The following is a 22,712-nucleotide window of genomic DNA, read 5'->3' as shown; positions in this document are numbered from 1 at the left end:
CAATCTGATCTCTCTTGTTGCACAGTACCTAGTCCTGGGCAGAAAGAGAGGCACCTCCCTGGAGAGAGATGCCGAGGCACTGCTGGCCTTTACCAAGCCCCACTCCTCCCCCACCCAACCCGGCCCCAGAGAGAAGCCTCTAAGGAAGTATTTTCAATTCTCCACGCCGGGTGCGTTACAAACAGCTCCCCAACAAGCCAACACTGTTCTCATCTCACCTCCCGCCAACCCGGCTCCAAAAAGGGGAGACTGTCACGGAAAAGGATCTGAAAGAATTAGACTGCAGCTGGGAGACTTCGCTGAATGTCCAATCGTGTTCATTTGTGTGAGCTGAAGAAAGTGCTTACATGCCCCGGAGAAGGCCACAGACATGCTGGGCACGTGGGGGAGAGCGAGCTCCCTCTGAAACCCTCAGCTCTGCCTGGAGAAGCCAATTCATTGGCATCATCTGAATGCATGCTAACAGCAAAGATGAGGGGCAAGTGGGAACCACTTGTTTCTGCATAAGAAAAAGTCTCACATTTGGGGGCTAAGGAAGCTAAATGCTCATCAATTCACGCAAGGTTTGGGAGAGGGCAAATTTATACATTGATTGAGTTAGGGGTCCAAAGATGACTTGGACTCGCTCCACGCTCCAGGGGCCACAAAGCTATGTTTATGAAAAGACGTGTGTGTGACCCCAGGAGTTCAGGGGCAGAGGGGACCAGGTGAAGTGTGGGGTGAGACCAGACCTCAAAGGAGCTGGATGCAGAAGAGCAAGAAAGAATCCCATGAGGCCTAAGTGTGAAAGGCAAAGAAGTTATCCAAGGGCCCAAGCACAGGAGAAGTTGATAAAAGACCTTTTAAAGGAGCAGATAAGAAACCTTGGCTCTCAGCCAAAAGAGGAGGCTTTCCTGGATGGGCTTTTCCTTGAACTGTTCTCTCTCTTGCTGGAACCCACTTCAGCGCTGGCTTCCTACGTGTCTGCTCCATGCAGAGCATGGTGTAGGTGCCGCAGACCGTGGGGGAGAAAGTCCACTCTTCATGTCCAGCCCGCCTCGCCCTTCCAAGTCCACTTCAGGTGCCACCATCTGACCCAGGTGCCGGCAGGCCACCAAGCCTGCACCTGCCTGCTTCCCGACAGGCTTCTGCTATTCACTCCCTTCCCCTGATCTCTGCTCCCTTTCCATCTTCTATAGTAATCATCTTCCCCCGTCCTAGCTTCCCAAGCAGGGTGTGCTCCCTGTGAGAACAGGCACTAACTTTCGTGTCTGCATCCCTGCAGCACTGAGAGACTCTCACTACATGGCCCCCGAATGAATTAACAAGGACAAGGGCTCCTATTGGTGGCCTGCCAAGCCTGATGCTAGAAGCTTTATAACAGCATCTCATTCATCCTCACACGCAGCCTGCAAGGTTGGTATTATTATTATTATTTGCATTTTATAATTGAGAGAAAGGAGGATTAAAGAGATAAGGAGACCATCCTGAGTCTCCCAGCTGTCAAGTGGCTTGGCTGAGCCAGGGTCACAACCGTGTGGGTCTGAGTGGATAGCCATGCCCTATACCACTCTGGAGAAGGTGCTTAAGGCCATTTGAAAAGTTTGTGGTTTAAACACAAATACCTTCCCAGCAATGGACTTATGTTCTAATTTGCTTAGTAATCACTTCCTTTGCAAATTCAGAAAGTTTGCCCTCTATAAAGCTTATTTCATTGATTATTACAAAATATAAACTAATGGAGTCTAATTAATTGGAAATGTGCAGTTACACTTTAAAAACAAAAAAAAAAGTAAGTAATCCAAGGAAAAGCACAGGAAGGCATAAGAAATGCATATGCTGTCATCTTGAGGCAGGGTTCACTCCTGGTAGACTGGTTCAGTAGGTGGCTATTGAATGAATGAGTGAATGAATGAATATGCAAATAAATGAGTGAATGAGTGAGTGAAGGCACGAACTGAGTAGACTTTTAGGACATCCACACACTGCTTTTCTCCACTCCCCTCAAGTCCCAACCTGTAGTTAACCTGGATAAATAGAGGAACAGGCAAGTTGAGTAGGACTATATCTATTAAAGAAATTGAGTCAATAATTAATAACCTTACAAAACAGAAAGCACCAGGCACAGATGGGTCACTGGTGAATCAAACATTGAAGGGAGAAATTACACCAACCCTCTACAATCTCTTGCAAAAAGTAGAAGGAGAGAAAACACTTCGTAATTCATTCCATGAGGTCAGCATATTACCCTAATACCAAAATCAGACAAAGACATTGCAAGAAAAGACAACTACAGACCAATATCCCTCATGGACCTAGAAACAAAAGTCCTCAGCAGAATATTAGCAAATTGAATCCAACAATATACAAAAAGAAGTATACACCATGACCAAGTAGAATTTATCCCAGGTATGTAAGGCTGGTTCAACATTTGAAAATCAATTAATGTAATCCATCACATCAACAGATTAAAGAAGAAAATCACATGATCATATCAATAGACATATAAAAAGCATTGGACAAAATCCAATACTCACTCATGATATTAAAAAAAAACTCTCAGCAAACTAATAATAGACGGGAACTTCCTTAACTTGATAAAACACATCTGCAAAAAAAACCCTACAGCTAAAACCATACTTAATGATGAGGAACTAGAAGCTTCCCCACCAAGATCAGGAACAAAGCAAGCATGGGAAGTAAGAAATAAAACTGTTTTTGTTCACAGATGACATGATTGTCTATGTAGAAAATCTGAAAGAACTGACCAAAAAACTCCTGGAACTAATAAGCAATTACAGCAAGGCTGCAAGATACAAGGTTAGTATAAAAAATGTCAATTGCTTTTCTATATACCAGCAATGAATAAGTGGAATTTGAAATTAAAAACACAATACCATTTACATTAGCATCCCCCAAAATGAAATACTTAGGTATAAATCTAACAAAATATGTGCAAGATCTATATGAGGAAAACTACAAACTCTGATGAATGAAATCAAAGAACTAAATAAATGGAGAGATAGTCATGGATAGGAAGACTCAATGTTGTCAAGATGTTAGCTCTTCCCAACTTGATCTATAGATTCAATGTAATCCCAATCAAAATCTCAGAAAGTTATTTTGTGGATATTGACAAACTGATGCTACAGTTTATATACAGAGTCAAAAGACTCAAAATAGCCAACACAATACTGAAGGAGAACAACAAACTTGGAGGACTGACACTACTCAGCTTCAAGACTTACTATACAGTTATAGTAATCAAGACAGTGTGGTATTGGCAAAAGAAAAGACAAAAAGATCAATGGCACAGAACGGAGAGCCCAGAAATAGACACACATAAATACAGTCAACTCATCTTTGACAAAGGAGCAAAAGCCATAAATGGAGAAAAGATAGTCTTTTCAACAGATGATGCTTGAACAACTAGACATCCACTTGCAAAACAATGACTGTAGACACAAATCTTGCACCCTCCACAAAAATTAACTCAAAATGGATCACAGACCTAAATGTAAAATTCAAAACTATAAATCTACTAGAAGATAACATAGGAGAAAACCTAGATGACCTTGCATATGGTGATGCCTTTTTAGATACAACACCAAACCTGTGACCCATGAAAGAAAGAATTGCTAAGCTGAACTTTATTAAAATTAAAAACTCCTGCTCTGTGAAAGACAATGTCAAGAGAATGAGAGGACAAGCCACAGACTGGGAGAGAAAGTACTTGCAAAAGACATATCTGATAAAGGACTGTTATCAATGATATACAAAGAACTCTCAAAACTCAACAATAAGAAAATGAACAACCTGATTAAAAAATGGAATATGAACAGACCTGAAGAGATATCTCACTGAAGAAGATATACAGATGACAAATAAACACATGAAAATGTGCTCCACATATATGTCATCAGGGAAGTATAAATTAAAGCAACAATGAGATACCTCTGCACACCTATGAGAATGGCCAAAATCCAAACACTGACAATACCAAATGCTGATGCAGATGTGGAGCAACAGAAACTCTCCTTCACTGCTGGTGGGAATGCAAAATGGTACAGCCACTTTGGAAGACAGCTTGGCATTTTCCTACAAAACTAAACATACTCTTACCATATGATCCAGTAATCAAGCTTCTTGATATTTACCCAAATGAGTTGAAAACTTATGTCCACACAAAAATCTGCACACAGATGTTTATAGCTGCTTTATTCATAACTGTCAAAACTTGGAAGCAACCAAGATGTCCTTCAGTAGATGAATGGATAAATAAACTGGAACATCTAGAAAATGAAATACTATTCAGCACTAAAAAGAAATGAGCTATCAAGCCATGAAAGGACATAGAGGAAACTTAAACGCATATTACTAAGTGAAAGAAGCCAATCTGAAAAGGCTACATACTACATAACTCCAACTATATAACATTCTGGAAAAGGCAAAACTATGGAGACAATAAAAAAGATTAGTGCTTGCCAGGGGTTAGGAGGGAGGGAGGGAGGGAGGAACAAATCTGTGGAGCACAAAGGATTTTTTATGGCAGTGACACTATTCTGTAGGATACTATAATGGTGCATACATGTCACTACAGATTTGTCAAAACCCATAGAATGTGCAACATCAAGAGCAAACCCTGATATAAACTATGGACTCTGGGTGATAATGATGTGTCAATGTAGGGTCATCAATTGCAACAAATGTACCACTCATAGGGGATGTAGATAGTATGGGAGGCTGTATGTGTGGGGAGGGCAAGGGATATATAGGAAATGTCTTTAACTTCTGCTCAGTTTTGCTGTGAACCTAAAACTGCTCTAAAAAATAAAGTCTATTTTTTATGGAGCGTGCATGTCCCCAGACTCAGGGCTCTGCATTGATCTCCTGGGTCCAGGCTCACCCTCCTCAATCTGCTTTTCCCTTGGGCTTTCCATGCCCTCCCAGGAAAAAACCCAAACTCTTGGGCATGTCATGGGAAGTCCTTCATCATGTGGTCCCCACTTACCTAATGAGCCTCCCCGATCCCTATCCTCACTCTCCAGGGACACTAAACTTTGGTGATCCACTGCCAACCATATTTTTGCCAATCCTGGTTCAGAGATAATATCATTTTAGTTTGTATACTAAATTTTAAAAGTCAGTGGCTTTTCTTGTGCACATGTGGTCCAGCACAGATCCTTGGTATAGAAGAACATAAGAAGTTGTGTTCTTGTATCCCACGGGTCCTGTGGGTGGGTATGGGCGGTCCAGTGAAAGGAGATCTCCTTTATAATATGGCACGATGGCCAGGCACAGAAAAAGTATGCTCTTAAACTCAGTGAAAATTTGTCCAAAGGCAAGGTAAAATGCCAGAGGCATTAGAGGTTGTAAGCATAGATAAATAAATAAATAAAATTTAAACCCATAGGACTGATTTGAAAGATTTAAAATGAGAAACAGATTTCTAACATAAAGCTTGAGGGAGAATCACCTCAGGGTCTGCCAATTCCTCAACAGTCTTCAGTCCTAACAACTGAAGACGCAATTCAGGGGAAGGCTTCCTGGCAGAGGAGCTTTTAAATGTAGATGAGTCTGGCTTGCTTTAAAAGCAGATACCTTTGAGAACTTCTAATTATTTTGTTCAAAAATTTGCATTTATTTAATTTTTCAAAATTAAAATATAGCTATTTTTTTCTGATCACATAAATAAATGTGATCACTGTAAAATGCTCATTGTAAAAACAACCAAACGCTGCAAAACAGTATAAAAAGAAAGGAAACCGGAATATAACATTTTAGTGGCCATCCCATGGCATAAATTATTCTCTATGCAAATGCGATTTTTACCTAAGTCACAGCATATGTGATCATTTAGAGCATATGGCTTTCTGCCACCCTTGTTTTCTTTCCTCCTGCCTCTCCCCTTTTTCACTCCCACTCCCACTGTAAGTAACCGACGAGCTAACCTGCAGTGTGTCCTGCACACCTCTCCCTGTGCATGCCATTACAGACAGACAAGCGCTCACAGGTGCAGGCTCTGGGGAGATGACGATGCCCTCACGCATCTTGTTCTTCTCACTTATCGATGTATCGCAGAAATCCCACCCTGTCAGCCCTCAGAGGTCTCATATGCGCCTCTGAAGGGCTGCATATTGTTCCAGGATGCAGAAGCAGAATCAATCTTTAGTCAACCTTTCCCTATTGATGGGCCTTCCCACTTCTTATTTTATCTTACTTTTTGCTGCTATAAGCATCCTTGTGCATACATCCTTACTTATCGGCCCTGAAATGAGGGCAGAGTCTGACTTCCCATCTCTTTCCTCCCAGGGCCTTGAGCAGAATATCCACTTAGAAGGTGATCAATATCAGTCAAAAAGTGTGCGCACGCATGCTGTTCACCCTCCATGTACTTTGACGCGTTTTCTCTTTGTGCTTAGGTCCGGTTGTAGAATCTCCAATCAATTAAATAAATTATTTAACTCAATAATTCAATTAAATAAATACATATGTTTATTTTCAATCACTTGAGGATTTCAATGCATTTTATGTTTTATCCTTTAAGAGAAATAAGGAATCATTTAGAAGAATTATCACTTCATTTACACCACTGTAACTTGTCCCAGGGACAATTTTCCCAAAGTAGAGCACAGTGTTACCACATCTTTGGGCCAATATATCAAGAAAATTGAAATTCCTTTGAAGCAAGATAAGGAAAGTGCAAGAAATAAAGTTTTACTTTGTGGGTTTGCTCAGAATGCGCTGAGCTGGTGGAATCTTTCTTTCTTTTTTCTTTTTTTTTTTTTTTTGAGGAAGATTGGCCCTGAGCTAAGATCTGTCGCCAATCTTCCTCCTTTTCCTCCTTTTTTTCCCTCCCCAAAGCCCTAGTAGATAGTCTTATGTCATAGCTGTCCTTCTAGTTGCTCTCTGTGGGACGCTGCCTCAGCATGGCTTGATGATAGGTAAGCAGGTCTGCGCCCAGGATCTGAAACGGTGAACCCTTGGCCACCAAAGCGCGAACTTAACCGCTATGCCACCGGGCCGGCCCGGGGGAATCTTTCTAACTGCACTCTGACAACAGAAGCCCACAAGAGCAGCTGGACTACCTCATTTTGAAGGTCAGTTGTCTCTGACGGTCTCAGAAGTTGAGAGAAACATACATATTTCTGGAATAATGGTAAGAAATGAGAAGGTCCCTCTTTCTCCTGTCACAGACTGAATTATGAGCTTGATATCCCTTCACATGCAGGTCGTGGAAGGAGCCCCATCGCCTTTCTGGCTCTGAAGGGAAGACCAGAAGAAGGAAGCCATTCCTCCTGCACCCCTCTCCCAGCCTCTGTCAGACTTCACCACACGAGGTGTTTCTCCTTCGGGCACTAACTGACCCTCAGCATCTGAGGTTGCTTCTCCAGACACCTCCCAGATCCACCCCTGTCCATCTTGGGCCACCCTCACCTCAAGGTAAAGCCTCACCGCACACGGAGGCCTCTCTCAGAAGCCTGTGGAGCTCCGCACGGACGTTGCACAGAGGCACGCTACGTCACAGGCACGGGGCCCGCAGAGCTGACCTACCACCTTCTCTTCCTCTTCAACTACATGGAGGACCCAACAATGGCAGGTGCCTCGCAGGCGTCAGCAAAGATTGTGGATAAAACGGAGATTGCACTTCTGTGTCCCTTTACCTCAGAGCAAGCAGGTGAGGAGGGAGGGGTGACGAATCTTGGGGAAGGAAATGCATAACTGACAGGAAAGCAAATGGCTCTGGTCCCCGCCCTTGGGAGCTTTGAGAAAAAGAAAGCCCCCACTCAGCCCAAACATCTCATTCTCGTTGGCTTCTGTGACTGTCCTGGGGACACATGACCTACTTCCCCGAGGATGTGTTGTAACAGTGAGTCTGGTTTATTGCCAAACCCTGTTCCTGTGGAGGAAGGCAACACATACTCCTTCCACATGAGCTGCCTTTGCTGTGAGGCCGGTATTCAGTGTCTGCGGCATTTGTCATGAGAAAGGGGCCTCCTCAAACTAGAGCCAGGAGCAGACAGCGAAACACAGGTGCCCCCAGGCAAGGAGCCGAAAGTCTGGCTGGCACGTTGCCTTGGGCTTGAGGCATAAGGCCAGACACGGACATCTTTCCCCCACTGCTAGTTCATTCTGGAAGCTTCTCCACGTTGACCTGCCAGTTCCTCAAGTGACCCCACTCTGCCCTGCATACATGTCGCAGAAGTGGCACAGTTGAGAGGGGAAGGCTTTTAGAGATGGTCTAATCCCAGCTCCAAATTCACTCGTTAGTCCAACAGCTTCAAACACCAACCACACACAGCACTGAGTTAAGTTCTGGGGATGTGGGGAAGGAGTGAGGCAGCCGCGCGGCCTGCCCTCAGGGCCAGCAGAGGAGATAGGCGTGCAGGCAGGTCAATGCCACCAAGCGCCACAAGCACTGTGACAGCCACAGTAATCCCTCCCTCTTCCCACACTTGACCTTCCTCCTTTCCCTTACCCAGATGGAAGGCGCTGCCAACCTCCCACCTGCCTAATCAACTGGAGGTGTCCTGGTGTCTTCCTCTCTTACCCCAAACATCTACCAAAGCCACTGTTTCCTGAGAATTGTGCTGTCTGAAAACATCTGGAACTGGCCCACTTTCTCCCTCCTGTTGCCACCCACCTAATTTCAGGGCACTAATATCACTGCAACAGCCTCCCAACTAGTCTCTTGCTTCCAGTCTTGTATCCCTATCGGCCTGTTATCTACAGAGAGTCAGAGGGATCTTTCATACACACAAATCCATTTGTCACTCTCCTGCCTAAACTCTTTAAATGGATTTCCACACTATGCTCAAATTCCTTATAAGGCCTTCATGGTCTGATCTTTGCCCACTTTTCTAGCTTCATCAACCTATTCATCCATGGGTAGATCAACCACCTACTGATTTATCCACCTGTCCACCCATCCATCCATCCATCCATCCACCCACTCATCCAAGCAATACTTACTGCATACCTCCCAGAGCTGCTCATCTGGCCCTGACCGTCATGTGTCATTATGACATCACAGCTATAGTCTTACTCTTAATCGCCAGTCCTGTTTTAATATCTAGTCTGGTCCCTGGATCCTCATTGGGCCCTCTGTGCAGTAACTTACCCTGGACCTCAGCCCTTCTGGCGGCACGGCCCTGATTTGCTGCTGCCCTCCACCCTGGCCACTGGCTGACATATTTCCCCAATGGGAACACCTTCGCCTGCTCTTAGTTTCCACAGTGCTGAGTTCCCCAGTTTGCTGGGACAGTCCCATTGCTTCTTATTAGATTCCTCAGCCCAGTAATGATGGTAACCACGTCCTCCTCCTTCCCCGAAGTCTGCAGCCAGGTCAGCGATCCACCCCCACAGACACCCTCCACTCAACACTGCCCACCCCAGCGGGTAGGCCCAGCTCTGGGCATGGTCACTGCCAGCCTGCCTACCTAGCTGCTGAGCAGCAGGCCTCCCCAGCTCCGTTCTGGGACTGGTGGATGTGAGGGCGGGGGAGCACAGAGTCAAGGGAGGACAGAGACAATCCGTGTGGGAAGTGCTGACCAACTGCAGAATAAAGTGGCACCAAGTCCTCCAGTTCCCTTTGCCGGAGGAAATGAAATCAGGGACACCTCTCCGCCTGAGAGGCCCCCAGACCATTCCAGGCAGCAAGACTTTGGGGCTTGGGGCCTTGGCGGGTGGGTCCTCATGTGAGCCCAGCGCTGCCTCGTGTAGGGGGCCTTCACTGTGCTTCCTCCAATCAGGGACTCTGAGGTGGGCAGGAGGCTGCTCTCACCCCCCTGCCATGTGGGAGACCTGATAGGGAACTTCAGGAATCAACAGAACCCCTGAGGAATCCCCAAGGCCCTTCAGACTAGTGGGAGAGAGCCGCTAAGAAAGGACTAGCGTGTATTATTCCTCAATACAGAGGTTACAGGGGAGCAGAGACTGGCAGTCAGGCAAGGGTGGGGGTTCCTCACAAACCGTCAAGGGAAAAAATTTAAATCATCTTTATATGTCCAGATTTTTACTGATGAACACATACCACTGCAGTATTCAGAAAAACATAAATTTATAAACGGTTGACATAGACACAAGCACATTTTGCTCTGAACTAGATGTATAGGGATGGTTTCCTTAGATGACCTCTCTCAGGTTTAAAGAATCTTGTTGTTTTTATTAGGACAGGATGTGGTGATGCCTGGCAGAGTTAACAACAGAAGGATAAAATCACGAAGAAATTGTCGGGGTTTCTGTCAGGCCGAAGAGATAAAAATATGAAAGTCGCTCAGGAATCCTGGCCCGTGTGATAAAAATTAGTTCTGAGTTCAAAGATGTGCTCTCAGATGCAGCCCTCAGGTTCCTGTTTTTGTAGGATTTTTTTAAATTGTGGTAAAATATACTTAACACAAAATTTACCATTTCAACCCTTTTTGAGTGTACAGGTCAGCGGCATTAAGTACATTCACATCGTGCAGCCATCACTACCATCATCTCCAGAACTTTTTCATCTTCCCAAACTGAAACTCTGTCCCCATTAAACAACTCCCCATTCCCCCCTCCCCCCACCTCTGGTGGCCTCCCCTCCCCCCACCCCTGGTGGCCTCCATTCTACTTTCTATCTCTGTGAATTTGTGACTGGCTTATCTCACTCAGCACAAATGTCCTCCAGGTTCATCCGTGTTGTAGCATGTGTCAGAACCGCATTCCTTTTTAAGGTGGAAAAACACTCCATTTTATGTATAAATCACATCTTGTTCACCCATTCATCCGTTGATGGACATTTTGTATGATTTGGTTTTTAGCACTAAAGACAAAGGATCAAATTGAATTTGATCAAACTGACCTACTAAAGGCATAAGTTTGTGAGTTGATTTGCTTCTTTAAATCAACGACGTTGTACAATTTAAAGAAAAATGTCATTTTGCAAAGTTTCATTTTAGACAGGCAGATACATAGCACCCAAACCCCTGACTCCTCATTTCCTCAACAGTCTTCCACTCCTAACGATTTGTACAGCCTCTGACCGCTAGCAGATGGGGCAAGATCCTCCGTCCCCTTTGCTTAAAATATCTTCCTGAGGGGCCGGCCCGGTGGCGCAAGCGGTTAAGTGCGCGCGCTCCGCTGCGGCGGCCCGGGGTTCGCTGGTTCGGATCCCGGGCGCGCACCGACGCACTGCTTGGCAAGCCATGCTGTGGCGGCGTCCCATATAAAGTGGAGGAGGATGGGCACAGATGTTAGCCCAGGGCTGTCTTCCTCAGCAAAAAAAAAAAAAAAAAAAAGAGGAGGATTGGCGGATGTTAGCTCAGGGCTGATCTCCTCACAAAAAAAAAAAAAAAAAAATATCTTCCTGGAACTTAAGGCTCTCTTTTCACTTCCACTCATTCTCATTGCTTCTGACACGGTGACCTCAGGCATTCTGGCACGTCAAGCGGCACTTCCACACGCTGCTGAGTGGACTGCAGGAGAACTGGCCTGCATCTGGGGCGGTGCTGACCTATTTTTTCCCTGTGAGATATTATAAGAAGACACTCAGCTTCGCGGATAAGCGTCAACATTTTGCCCGTTTTCTTTACCTTTTTCTGCACTGGCGACACAGCCTAGGCTGTGCTGATGAGATCACTCTGTGTCCACATTCTCGCCGGGGCTCTGTACTCGGCCTGGAGGGAGGGCCAGGCTGCACCCACAGCCTTACCTGTTCCCCACTCTGCAACTCACCTGGCTCTAGGTAAGGGCTACAGGGCCTCTGTCCGAGAACCAAGGGAGCCTAGACACAAAGGCAGAGCCTTCAAGTGTTCCCATGGGGACTTGGCTCACGTAGTTTTAGCGAGATGGAGGAGGGGGAGTCATATTGTGGAGAGGGCAGGGGAGTGGATATCTGAAAGTAAAGAAATGAGCCAAGAATGCATCAATCGGGATGGAGAGCTAACTGTCCAGAGACCAAATGCAGACAGGAAACATATCTTGTGAGCTCACCTGATGTGATATGCCACAAATACGTGGCATATAAAAACAATATTTTATTCAGTTGTCCACATTTTCAAATTGTAGCATTTCACAATGAGATCTAGATGCCCAACTTCTCTTGAAAAATCAGAAGATGTGCCTCTGGGGCTGCCCTCTGTGCTTCCACGTGGGCTGACCCTGAGCAGGGGCGCCCCCTGTGGCCGGGGCAGGTGCTGCTCCTCCCAGCTCAGGCAGGCCTGGCTCTCCTGGTCCATGGACCACACCTGCCTGGCATGTGGCTTTGTGACCCCTCCTGGGTCTGCTGTGCCACTGCACAGAACAGAATGGACACTCAGTAAATGTGCTGTTCCCAGGACTGCTAAGTGGCGGCTGTCCAGGAATCCTGGGACAGGGAAGAAGGAGGCAGAGGGTTGTAGCTGGAAGGAAAGTTTAATCTGTAGTTCTTGATTTTAGCATTTGGAGAGCGCCCTCTGCAGCCTAGTGCAAGCCCTGCCTTTTCAGTGGCACTGACCTTGACCTCTCAGACTCCGCGGGGCTCCTCCTTCCACGAGCACTGCCTCCCTGCTTGTTCCCCTCGGCCCCACCTGTGCTTCGCTAGCACGTTGCTCTCCATTCCGAGAGAGCCTTGGGACAGAGCCCAGGCTCTGCCAGCTCAGTGCCTCCTCCTGGCTCCATGTTCTGCTCTGCTCGGGCCCGTGTGGGAAGCCCCTCGTTTGTCCATTCCCCAAGCACGTGCTGGGCCCTTCCGAGTGCCAGGGGCTGCCAGGCACCAAGGGCGCAGGGGAGAAGCTCATAGCCTCTGGGGGACACGAAAAAGTGAATTGGGGGTCACACACTGTGGCACAGGTGCCACGACAGACAAGAGGCCTGTGCACTTGTTTATTCTGTCTCCCAACCCTAGATGTCCATGCGGGGCACGGCAACATGCCTGGCGCCGAGAACCACACCTGGCCCACAGCTGGAGCTGCAGTAACACCCAGCGAAGGAAGGAACGTCCTAGGTGCACAGGAAGCAGGAGGGCTCTGCCCCTGTGGGAGAGGGAAGAAATCCCTGAGAGATTCTCGGAGGAAGGCAGGAGGCAATACTTGAGAAAAGACTTGGATGAGGGGTGCATGGAGTGGGGGGCCCCCAGACTACAGGAATAGCACGGTGAGCAGGTGCAGTTCATCAGGAGGGGCGTGAGCCAGAGCGCACCTGGGTGACAGCGGGATGGGAAGCATCGGCAGGGTTCTGGTAAGGGCTTTATTCTCTAGATTAAGCAGATGAGGTTCCTGCAAGAAGATGCCGAGGAGCTTCCAAGACGTTTAATCAAGGAAGCACCAAAGTCAGGGCGGGGTTTTCAGAAAGATGTTCTAGGGATGGATATATAGGATAGACCAGAACTGCTTCCACTTGCCTCTCCTTTGGGGGCCATCTCTTCCGTCTGGGCCCTGCCCCCGCTGGGCTCAGCTTGGGGCTCACTCGCCTTGGAAGCCCTCCCCAGCAGCCTTGGCCCCCCGGCCGTGTGGAATACATCTCCCTGAGTGGCTCTTGCACTTTTTATGTATCTGAACTGCCACCCCCGCTGCAGTGGATCCCAGTGAGGTCCAGGCCATGCTTTCTCTCTCCATGTATCCCCCCACCCCCACGTACAGAGCTATAGGGACCTGCACCCCACGGGCCCTTCAAAAATGTGTGCCACAATTGCTAATGATAACAAAGCACCCTGTGTTTGGGCCTCTGGCTTGTTTTTTCTGGAATAATAAGGTCTAAAATGTGAGACTCTGCACTCATCTTCCAAAGACAAAACTTAACATGTACTGGATATTTGCTATAGGAGAACAGGAAGTTTCTAAAAATAAAGAATGATGAAGGAATAAAAAAAGGATCCCAAGAAAAATTCTTTAATTGATGGAATGATTCTCTTTTGTTAGTAAGAGGAAAAAGCTCTCAAGTCATATTTTACTGAAAAAGCTATAACGTGAACCACAAACAAATGATTTCACTTGCTGAAACATCTGGAAAGGCATGTCACTGGAATGTTATGCTATTTAAATACAATGAATGATGGGGATTAGTTCACAGCCTTTGTTAGGAAAGGCATTCATAAAATTTTGTTCAAAGGGAGGGAAACATTTCTCCGTAGTAGCTGACTTTTACATGTTGGGTTCCTGGAGTTCTTCCTGGAAGATGTGATAACACAGCATTCTAGTTCACTCCAATGGAGAGCACCCTGGGATTTTCAGGTCCAGGCAGGGTCGGAGCGAAGAGATTTTGGGCCTGAGGATGGAGATATTGCCTTCAATAAAGGTGACTGGCTCAGTTTCTATTTTACCAATTCCAAATAGTTCCAGTAGCAATGACACTAATTTTATCATCTTATACACTCTCAACAGTACCAAAAAAGAATACTAAGAAGTAATATTGTGTGAAATATATCTTAAAACTGTAAAAAACAAAAGTCAATCCAGTAATCCTACTTCTGGGTACATATCCAAAGGAAATGAAATCAGTATCTCAGAGAGATATCTGCACCCCTATGTTTGTTGTAGCATTACTCACAACAGCCAAAATATGGAAACAACCTAAATGTCTGTCAATGGATGAACAGATAAAGAAGATTAGAGAGATATATATATATACACACACACACACACACACATATACATGTACATATACACATCATGGAATATTATTCTGCCTTAAAAAAGAAGGAAATCCTCTATTTGCAACAACATGGATGAAACTGGAGGACACTGTGCTAAGTGAAATAAGCCAGACACAGAAAAACAAATACTATATGATTTCATTTCTATGTGGAATCTAAAAATGTCGAACTCACAAAGTGGAGAGTAGAATGGAGATTGCCAGGTGCTGGGGGTGGGGGAAATGAGGAGATGTTGGTCAAAGGGTACAAACTTCCAGTCATAAGATGAATAAGTTCTGGAGATGCGATGTACAGCATGGCGATTATAGTTAATAATACCGTATTGTACGCTTGAAAGTGCTAAGAGAGCAGATTTTAAATGTTCTCACCAGATACACACAAAAGGTAACTATGTGAGGTGATAGAGGTGTTAATTAGTTTGATTATGGTAATTATTTCATAATGTACACGTGTATCACATCATGTTGTGCACTCTAAATATATACAATAAAAAGTAATATCAATTCTAAAAGTATTTTGTGTTAAAGAAAATATAAACTTACTTTCCAAAACATGTCTATTTAACCAACAATTACAGTCATGACTGAGCAGTGCTCCATGATTAGAACTAAAGGTATTCCAGCTTGATGGTACACACCCCCTAATTAAGGGGCTGCTATGCTGGCTGGTTCACAACTATTATCTCATTTAGAGATTTTTTTTTCATCAATTCCCTTCACAGTGAAGAAATTGGGTCCCCAACACGGAAGCAACATTGCACACAACCAGTCATGGCAGGACGCAGCGAGAGTATGGGTCTCCTGACTTGTAAACCAGCAACACAGCCTGCGAGGCTGCTATTCTGAAATAGAGGGAAATGAAAGCTTTTCTTAAAAGAAAGTATGAGATAGTATTATCTACTATCTACTTGAATATTATTCGTACATCTTTATTAATACGTCTGGGTAAGAGCCACAGTGTGCGCGCACACACACACACACACACCTACAAGTACCTTATTAAAAAAAGCTTAGGCAAGGAACTCCCCCTTTCTTCCCTACTGATATTGATTCTACCCGGATGAGAAACGACCCTGGGGCCTGTGTTTCCTCATCCGCAAAAAGCCATCCCTGGTTTGGGCAATTGCTAGAACCTCATTTCAGCTCTGAATGTCCAGGATTCTAATTATAAATTACACTCACAGTTTAATTGGGACAAGTGTGAAGTTGCAAATCACCTGATTTTCAATAATTCCAATGTGAGTGAACTGTACAGGGTGCTGGAGAGGAATTCTAATCAAACGATTCATGAGGAGGTGCCTTTTATTTCTTCCTGAGGTGGAGAAAAATGCAGATTTTAAAAAAGGCATTGTCATGTGAGTAAATATAACTTAAGTCACATATTTAAAAGCTTAATCCATTAAGAAACATTCTGCAGTCAGGTCACTAGAATCAGCACCTTTGCTTTTGCATTTTGTTTGTTTTCCAAGCATTTTCAGGAATAAAAATGGCAGTTATGTCTGCAGGAGAATGTAATTGCCTACGGGAGGGAGAAGTATATAAACGTAGGGATGATGAGTCTCAGATCTCAATACCCCCATCAATTCTTAGACATGTTGCCTCCATTGTACCAAGAATCATTATTTACGTCTTTTAAAGGATGACAACAACAAACACTTGGTCATCTTTCAGCTGAATTGGAATTAGAACTTCTCACCTAATTGACAGCTAGAAAATCAGCCAGGGGAACAGTTCTAAACATTCAGTGAGCTGGGATAAGCAGTTCCGGGGGTTACAACACCCACCAGCCTGGGTTTCAGAATCAACTCCTCAGGAGGATTACAGATCCAGGCAAATCCAGACATATATACACACACACATATATATACACACATAAACAAGCCATTATTAATTAAATACTATAAACATCAAATAATGTCGAGTTTCAAATTACGTTTTTATTTAAAAGATAAACCCCAAAGCCACACCCATTTATGAAACAGTCTTGATACAAACTTCACCACAGGATTGCTCTACCATGCCATGATCAGTGAGGTTCCTAATTTTTATCTTTTTAGGTATAAGATAGAAAACAGTTCTCTCACCATTTAAAAGATGACATCAACCCCTAGGAGACCTTATAAATAGACAGTAATTTTCAAATTTAAGTACGAAATAAAAGGTGTATTGTGTTCAACGAGACGTGAAGGGTTGGGCTGCCGCCTGGGGAGCTGCGGGAAGAGCGTGTCCCCCGTGCACTCATGCCAGGTGAGTCTGTCCCAGAGGCTGCAAACCCGAGACTCAGGCCACTGCCACCTGCACCTCAAGGGGGAAGGTGACTGGGACGGGGCAGAGGGAAGAAGGTCTTGAAGTTAGACATGGAAAACTCTATATTTATTTGCCTCATGGCCGAAGTAAGGAATCTTGCGGTTTGGGGCTTAGTCTAAATGACAGACACCAGGAGCTCCTTCCAGGACCTTCTACCTCAGCGAGGACCGTAGGGGAGGTCCCTGTTACTGTCTGGGTTCTTAGCAGACCCTGTAGGAACTCTTAGCCTAGCTGTGGCCAACTGCAGCCCCCTGGTGCCTCCAGCTAGGGGGCTGGAAGCATCTCCAGGCCAGAGTGCTCTATAAAATGCCCTTGGTGGAGACAGGGTCCTGCCTGGAGAAGGGGGGCTCCCCTGGGGCAGAACTGGGAGCAGTGAATGCAGCTGCAGGGCCCAGATGCCAGCTCAGGCCAGAAGGGCCTGTGTCACAAATAGCTGCCCACAGAGCGGCCAGCTGCGTCCGGACATGCCAGGAGGAAAGACAAGGGGGAAGGCCAGGGGTGTCCCCTGGGACAGGGACTCGAGCCTGGGAAGTGGGCTGGCCTGAGATTATCTCATATACCTCACTAGCCCAGAGCCTGAGATGCCCGCTGGGTTGACTTTCGTTACAAAAGCTCTGCCTTACTCATCACCAAGCTGCAAGCCGCCTGTGAGCAGGACCACCTTTGCACCATGGGAGCAGGAAACCTCAGCCACCTGGGAAGGGGAGGAGCAGGGAGGAACCCCACACCCGACAGCACCCAGAGGGGCTACTGGCGGGAGGGGGGGAGGACGGCACTGGCAGTCATGTGTCCTCGCTGCCAGCCTCTCCATGGAAACGGGAGGAGAGGAGGGCAGACACAGATGGGCACACCCACTAATTAGAGGGTTGGCAAATGCCACAGAGGTATGTAGAGGCAGCGGTGGCGATGGGGAGGGCAGAGTGGGGCCGATGCAGGGTGGGCCGGAAATTCCCGTTCAGGACGGGTGCTGGAAGTGGGGTCCCGTGCTCAGTGCTGCCGCAGAAGGACAGAGCAGTCTTCTCCTTCCAGGTCTAAAGGAGGAGGGCTCCCAGCCAGTGCTGCCTCCAGGATCTGGAGCCTCAAGGACACCCAACTCCAGAGGATGTGTCTCACGGACGGGCCACCACCCTACAGCTAGGCCAGCAGTTCCCGCACACGTGTGCTGAGCCCCTCCTGTGGCAGACCCATCAGGCATCCGAGATGCAGAGCGGGAAAAGGCAGGCCCCTGCTCCCCAGTGCTCCAAACCCTCAGCAGAGCACTGGGCCAGTGGGGTGGGGATGAGTTTCTCTTCCTTCACCATGAAAGGGAACACAGGACCGAGGAGGTCTCGTTCAAGCTGGGCCACATCGGCCCCCGAGTTTCCTAAACCAGGTCTGAGCCAGGGAGGTGACAAAGGTCCAGCGTCCAGGGAGCCCATCATTTCCTAAAGTTGTGCTTATCCTTGGGGCAGAATGCACCATTCAGGGAAATTTAAACCACCGCCAAGCCAGCCACGAAGTAAATTAGGTTTTCCAGTTTGGAGATGAAGCCAAGCTCAATTTGCAGATAGCATCTTGTTTCCTGAAGGGTGGATTTCAAAGACATGTCCCAAAAGGCAAATGTGTGCGACTCTCTCTCCAAAGCAAATAAATATTCTAACACGTTAAAGGACAGGAACATCGTCTTAACTACAACATCCACACTCCGGCTCTCAATGGTGAAGCAATAAAATGAGCACCAGTGAACCGACAGGGGCTCTGCAGGCGCGGCCGGCGCTCGGCACCCTCGACGAGCCCATGTATGGTGCGAAGAAGAAAAGGAAGTTGAACCTTTTTCTTTTGCTTTTGATTCCAAGATTATCCCTGCAAAGAACTTTCATCTCAGAAACCTCATCTACTCTATAATGGTCCCAGAATGTTTCAGACCAAGTGCGAGAAAGCTGAATGAGTTACCATCACTAGGGTTTTCTCTCTCTCCTTCTATGTGTGCGTGTGTGTGGTGTGTGTGTATGTGTGTGTCTGTATTTGGTTGTTTAACAAGCAGGAGTCTAGCTCTTCCTAAGTGACAAATTGTTTTCTTAGACATTACTTTATTAAATCCCGCAGTCAAGATGATCATTCCCATGATAGGAACATTGAGGCTTGAGACCACAGGACTTGCCAAAAATGGCCCAGCCTAAAGGGATAGGGGACTGGAGAGATAAAATGGGATCCAAACCTAACCCCAAGCCCCTCTGCTCTGCCACATGGGGTAGATCCATCTTGCCAGGTGAGAGAGGTCGCCCTGGGCAACCCCATGGAGGAAAATAATGATGCATGTTTAGGATTACTTTCTCCATTAAATGCCAGGTAACCTTAGATACAGTCTTGATATTATATTATAATTAAATAGCTTTTTGATATTAATTTGTGATTATGCTTGCAAGAAAATTCCTAGGAAACTTAAAATACGCCATACATTTGAGCACGTTTTCATCTATCATACACCACTATTCTCCCAGAGTTTAATTTGGCCCATGCTGTAAACAATTTCTCATTTTCATCCAGAACATGTGGCATGTTGCTATGTTTTCAGGAAAGAGAAAAATCATCTTAATTTATGTAAAGAGTATTCCTAAAGATATGTATAATGGAGTCCGTGAGGCATAAACACCAAATGTGTAAATATCACAGAATCATCCCAGCACATATTGTCTGGTAAATGGAAACAAATCCCTTTGCTGCAAACAGGCACTCAGGAACACCTTGAATTTTATTATTTTGCTGTTAATGTGTGTGTGTAGGGTGTGGTAGGCAGAATTCTAAAAATATGCCCCAAGATTCCCACCCCTCAGCTTCCTCCATCAACACTAAGCTAGGTGCTGCTGGGAAGGGACTCTGCAGATGGAATTAAGGTTACTAATCAGCTGACTTAAAATAGGGAGGTTACCCTGGATTATCGGGGTGGGCTCAGGTAATCACAGAAGAGTGAGAGAGACGTGGCAGAAGGAGAGGGCAGAGATATGTGAAGCATGAGAGGGACTCCCCCCACCACTGCTGGCCCTGAACACGGAAGAAGTGGGCCAGGAGCCAAGGAACGGGGGCAGCCTAGACCCTGAGGACCACCCCCAGCCGACAGCCGGCATGGAAACAGGGTCCTCACCTGAGCGACCTTGGAAGGGGATTCATCCCAGAGCCTCCAGCAGGGAGCACAGCCCTGCCGATACACTGATTTCATCCCATGAGACTCTAAGCAGAGAACCCGCTGAGCCATTCTGTGCCCAGACTTCTGACCCCCAGAAACTGTGGGACAAGAAAGGGGTATTGTGTGGTCATTTGTCACAGCAGCAACAGGAAACTGATTCAGCTGAGCAGGAGTGTGGCCATGGAGATACACGTGTGCAAATGAGCAAAAGTGCCCTTTTTCCACCCTCCTTTCTTTACAGCCTACGAGAAAAGCAGGGTAGAAGTGACACCAGAACACTGAAGCTGCAAGGATATGCCTGCATGAGAGTCACAAGACCTGAAATGGGCTCCACATGGCGCTTCTACGTAAGTGTTCTTGTTTTTCATCCCTGGACATCTTCCTTCTCCCAGGGGGACTGAACACTACTGGAAGGTAAGAATCCTTTTTTACATCTCTTCTTCCCCAAACCATGAGCACTTAACATACATTTGCATATGCTAAGTGTGCCAAATATAAAACCGAGGGCATCTATTTATCACTAAAGCTCATTCTAAAGCAATAATTAACACATGGCAGAGTTCTCCACTGCGGCATAATTTTTTGTGTGTGTGCCAAACATTAATTTTCAATATACACATGGCATTTACTTTTCTTTTTCAATTTTTTTTCTTGCTGATGGGGAAGAGGAGAATCCTAAGTAAGACTTTTTGTTGAATTAAAATAAAATACTATAGCACAACATTTCTGTGCCTTATATCTTCCTTATATTCCTTTATAGAACCACAAAACAAAACTGATATATTGATCATAAATAAGCACATGGTTCCTAAAAATGTTAGCCATTGAAGACTGCATTGAAATTTGACGCAAGATTCAGTTATGACTAAGTCAACATTTAGCTGCCCACTTAAAAGAGCCTACAAGAGACTTTTTTAAAATATCTCAACTAGATAAAAAGCATTTTTGCAGGGAGATGAGTTCCATTGGGGAGCTGTGATGAAAAAACAGAGATCAAGGGAGAAAAATATGTCAATCCACAGTGTTGTGGAGATAACCACAAACAGGATAAAACACACACGCATACTTTTATCCTGCATTAAGGAGAGCTCCAAATTCTAAGGTGGAATAGGACCATTCTCCTGGATTATGCTGGTTCACATTTTTGCCACAACTTAGGATTCCTTCCATTTGGGTAAAGAATCAAAGAGGGCCAAAGACTTTCATAAATAAAAGTAAAAGAAATGCCTTACTGCTCACTGAAAAGGAAAGAGGCCTAAGGATCCCGCCCGCACTTGAGGGGGATGTTCTGAAATCCCGTTTTCTGTACAGAGAACAGAAAGAAGGAATGAGCGGGCAGGGGTATGTTCTATCACAGGCAAGCTATTGCCTTGCAAAGCGTGTGTGGCAGTCTTTCAGCAAGATAGATGTGCCACAGGAAAGTGCAAAAATGTAAAGAATAAAGACATTTTAAAGCCTAGTGTGTCTCCCAAGGGGTCTGAACCTTTCCGGTAACACGGATGCCTTCAGCCAGCTAGTGAAGCTTATTCTCAGAATAATGCTTTTAACTGCACAAAATAAAATATATAGGACTAAAACCTCAATTTTTAAAACGGACAAAAGATTTGAACAGACACTACCAAAGAAGATGTACAGTTGGCAAATAAGCACAGGAAAAAATGCTCAACACCATTAGTCATTAAGGAAACACAAATTAAAACTACAATGAGATACCACTACTCACCCATAAGAATAGCAAAAATTAAAAAAGGAAAAAACTGACAATATCAAATGTTGGCAAGGATGCAAAGCAACTGGAATGCTCACACACTGTTGGTGGGAAAGCAAATGGTACACCCACTACGGAAAGAGTTTTGAAGTTTCTTATAAAGTTAAACATACATGATACGCAATCCAGCAATCCCATCCTGCTTACTTATCCAAGTGAAATGAAAACCTAGATTCACACAGAAACCTGTATGCACATGTTATAGCCATTTTATTCACAAGTGTCCCAAACTGGAAACAACCCAATGCCCCCCAACTGGGGAATGGTTAAACACCTAGTGAGACATCCACACAATGGAACACAACTCCACAATAAAACGGAATGAACTAGTGACACACGCCACAACAAGAATGATTCTTAAATCCCTATGCTAAGTGAAAGAAGCCAGAATCAGAAGGCTACATATTGCATGATTCCATTTATATGACATTCTAGAAGAGGCAAAATTACAGGGATGGAGAACAGATCAGAGGTTGCCAGGAGTTAGGTGTGGGGTTGGTCTGATTCTAAAGATGCGATACGAGAGAATTTTTCTTTGGAGAGGTAAAAAAAACTTGTGCGTCTTGATTGTGGTGTTGGTTACACAACTGTATGTATTTGTCGAAACTTGTGGAGCTGTGCACCAAAAAGAGTGACTTTACTGTGTGTAAATTGAAAAATAAATTCTCAAAAATTTTTAAAATATTGTTCCCACCATAATTTTTTTTTTAAAGTATGAGGGATAATAGGATTACAAAGAAAGCCAATTATATGGAAATAAGTGTAAACCTTTTCCCCATCTAAATTTACAGACTCTCTGTATTCTATCTGCCAACTCTCAAGAGACCCCTGGTTAAGAATCTCAGAGTCCAGACCAACACATTCAAGAAAGTTATGGAGAAAAGAGTCCCTGTG

The 22,712-nt window shown here is 45.3% G+C and overlaps 1 protein-coding gene across 5 annotated transcripts in view; it reads right to left on the bottom strand.

The window, feature by feature from the left end:
* PTPRE (protein tyrosine phosphatase receptor type E) overlaps positions 1–22,712 on the bottom strand; it is a 172,619-nt gene that overhangs the window by 130,101 nt on the left and 19,806 nt on the right. For 3 of the 5 annotated variants that reach the window (XM_058544277.1, XM_058544279.1, XM_058544280.1), the window contains exon 1: positions 7,417–7,705. The exons of the other annotated variants lie outside the window; for them this stretch is intronic. The gene's annotated coding sequence lies outside the window, so the exon portion shown is untranslated. Of the gene's footprint in view, positions 1–7,416; positions 7,706–22,712 lie in introns of those variants that run through there. 5 annotated transcript variants of the gene reach the window in all.

The sequence above is a fragment of the Diceros bicornis genome, chromosome 6 (genome assembly GCF_020826845.1).
Source record: "Diceros bicornis minor isolate mBicDic1 chromosome 6, mDicBic1.mat.cur, whole genome shotgun sequence".
Lineage (NCBI taxonomy): Eukaryota > Metazoa > Chordata > Mammalia > Perissodactyla > Rhinocerotidae > Diceros > Diceros bicornis.
Note: the sequence above shows the minus strand (reverse complement) of the source record. Positions and strands in the feature narration are given on the sequence as shown.